The following is a 3,598-nucleotide window of genomic DNA, read 5'->3' on the forward strand; positions in this document are numbered from 1 at the left end:
CTCCCTTCAGGATTTTGGGAATGCAGGAAAATGTCCCCAGCATGTCTTCCAAGCCATTGGGTCTAGGACACCAACCACAAAGTTGGTCATGTGGGATCCAGTGCCTTTAACCACCATGCCACCTGCTGGTCTGGTTGGGCCTATTTTAAAATTTTCAATCAAGGTATAACTTTCACAGAGCAAAGTACAAAAATCTTTTTTGGGGGGAGGGGCCAGTAGATTGTGTAGTGGTTATGTCACTGGACTCCCACATGGCCAACCATGGTTTGAGTTCCAGACCCAGTGGCTTAAAACTCATGCCAGGTACATGTACACTGTCAGTGGCTCCCCGATACTCCTTTCCTGGCCAGCAAAATTCTGCATGCTCTGGTCTCTTCTAACCCCTCTGTCCAAGATGGATCCCTTCTGCTTTCCAAGATCCTGGAAGGAAAATGGAGGAGAAGGGATTGTGGTGGGGGCATTCTCCCTGACGGGCGACTTCTCACTTTCCCTCCCATGGTCTCTGTCTCTCTCTTTCTCAAGTTATAGGGGATTTCCCTCTCCCCAACAGATAGATCCCTGTCTAGTCAACAACTGCAACGAAGACCAGGATGCGGTCTTCCAGCAATCTATCTTAATGTTGCCTATTCCATTCATCAGTCATACACGTGGGACCACAGAAAATGTGCTCTTTGTGTCTGGCTTCTTTTGCTCCGCGTTAGGTTTTGTAAGATTTAGGAAGCACTGCTGCTGTGGACGTTTCTGTAGACGTCTTTGGCTAGCCGTGGCATGTCTTTCTCTTGGAGAGGAAGAACTGCTGTGTCACTATGTGGTGGTATGTTTAGCTTCAGTAGAAACTGCCTGCTCTCCACAGTAGGTGAACCAATTTACACTTCCACAACAGAATTCCGTGAGCATTCTAGCTACATTGCCTTCTGCCCACACTCATCTGCTGGGTGTGTAGTGGCATTTCACCAGGGTTTTATTTGCATTTCCCCGATGAGTAATGATGTTGAACATCTTTTCATATGCTTGCTCAATAAGTACTTGTTGACAGAATGAATGAGCGAAAGAGTTTGGATAAAAATGGAAAGAAGTCTAACTCTGTCTCTTACTCTGCCTAAAATTTGTCAGTGGCTCCCCGATACTCCTTTCCTGGCCAGCAAAATTCTGCACGCTCTGGTCTCTTCTAACCCCTCTGTCCAAGATGGATCCCTTCTGCTTTCTTCTCTGAATTCCTGCCTGGTGGTTTGCCTTTTGGATCCTCCAGGAACTTTCTCTGCTGCTTGGCTTTTCCATAAACTGCTTTCTTCAGCCTAGAACACAGCCTAGGCCTCAGGACTCCCAGACTTCTTGCTTGTGTCTCATCTCAAAAGCCCCTTTCTCCAGGGAGCCTTCCCTGACTTCTACCCCATTAGAGAGCCTATTTTTTCTTTCCTAACTCTTATGACAGTTTCTTCATTTGATTGTTCTATATCTGCAGTCCTACCATAAAAATGCTTTTAAACCTACCCAATACTTTCTTTAAAGAATTATTTGATTTAACTTTATTTATTTATTTAAATTTGACTAGAGAGGGACAGAGCAAGAGCAAGAGCGAACCAGGTCCACGGACTCAACTGTGGTCAGCTATGTGGGAGTCCCGCGTCTCTAACCACACTACTTGCCGGCCCCTCCCACCCAACACTTTAAGCACCATAAAAGCAGTAACTTTGTCTTATTTCTGGAGACACCTGACAGACAGCTGAGGCTCAACAAATACTCACTGACTCTGCAAACGTCAACGCAACTGCACAACCAGCATTCTCGTCCTAAGGGAATCCCTTAAAAACTCTCCCTGGGAGCCAGCAGGTGGCATGATGGTTATGTCGCTGCACTCCCACGTGGCTGAGCACAGTTTGAGTGCTGGACCCAGCGACTTGAAACTTGTGCTGGGGGCGTGTGCGTGTGTGCCCACAATCCTGAGTGGATCATGAAGGAGAAAGGATTGTAGTGTGGCCATCTTCTCTTTCTGCCTCCCTGTCTCTCTGGCAAGTGCGTGCACGTGCCCTATAACAAAACTCTCTTAAAAATGCTCACTTCAGGGGGACCCAGACCAAGCAAAACCCAAACCAAACAAAGATAACAAGCCTCTCTCTCTTCTCCTTCTTCTTCTCCTAGGTCTCTTGGTCATGGTGGGTGGGGGAAGCAGGTTTCAAATCTAAACACGGTTTTGGTTTTATTTAGTGCAGCTGTTGTGTGCGCACGCACGCACACACACACACATAATGGAAACCATATACGGGAATCGGATTTAAGGAGGAGAGGACACAGGAAATGCCGAGTCGGTCGAACTGTGAAAGCCCAAACCCCACGCTCCAGCCCCGGGGTGGCCTGGCCTTTGCCTGCATCTTACACTTTCTGAGGCACTATGGTCTGATGGTTAGGAGCATATATGTTTTTCCCTCCTCAGACTGCCTGGGTTGAAAGTTTGGTTTAATCACTCACAAAGAAATAATTCCTCACATAGTACTCTACCTCTCAGGGCCTGTCTCCTTATCTACAAAATGGAGATAATACTATTAACAGTACTTAGCTCCTGGGGTAGTTGTGAGGTTCACACACATCAATTCGTGTAAATGGCTGAGCACAGTCTTAGGAAGCCCCATAGCTGGGAATTATAAGTAAATAAATAAATAATAAATATAAATAAATTATAAAAATCTGGGATAAAATAATTATTTTATCCCTAGGCCCAGTTTCTTTTCTTTTCTTTTTTTAAAGAGATTTTTGCTATAGAGAGACAGAGAGAAAACGGAGAAATCGCCTCCAAGGGGGGATGGCCATGCTGCAATCTTCCCTTCTCCATTCTCTTCCTGGGATTTCGGGCACACAGGCATACGCGCCTGGCGTGTTTCAAGCCGCTGGGTCTACACTGGAACGGCCATCAGCTATGTGGGAGTCCAGTTCCTTACCCACTATACCACCTACCAGCTCCATGGCCTCAGTTTCTTAACCCCCTGGGTGAGAATCAACAACATGGTTATTTCCTGGGTGGTGCTCAGAGAAGGTCCAGAAGCAGCCAAGATGCTTTGCGCACACCTGAGAAGATAGCTGTTTGAGATGAGTGCTCTGGAGTCCGACTAGTTCTAGGTTTGAATCTCACTTCCACTAATTGCTGTGTGACCTTGGGCAAGTTACTCCACCTCTCTGAGCCTCATCATCCCTAACTGTAAAGGGCGATTAGTAAGAGTAGCCATCTTCTAAGTCAGCTCTGGAGGCAGCCTGCCCGTGAGCCAGGTGACCCCCGAAAGATCACTCCCCTCCCTGCACTGGCTCTCTTCCTTCCTGAGAGGGAAGTACACGGTGAGGACACGCGGTACTCAGCACACCCCGGGCTCGGAGAGGGCTCCGTTCACGTCGTTCTCCCTTTTGTTATTGTTACCGCTTGATAACAGGATTCGAAACTGGTCCCAGGTTGGACACAAAGCTCCTGGCCACCTCTAGAGGGTTAGCACCCCCTGCGCGGGCCTGCCCGCCCCGGGCTGAGACTGCACGCGGCAGAGCCGGGCCAGGCGGCCAGCCCGTGGGTCTCCAGGCGGGGACGCCGGGGTGGGGGGTGCCCAGGGGGCCAGGCCGG

The sequence above is a fragment of the Tupaia chinensis genome, unplaced genomic scaffold, assembly GCF_000334495.1.
Source record: "Tupaia chinensis unplaced genomic scaffold, TupChi_1.0 Scaffold000182_1, whole genome shotgun sequence".
NCBI lineage: Eukaryota > Metazoa > Chordata > Mammalia > Scandentia > Tupaiidae > Tupaia > Tupaia belangeri.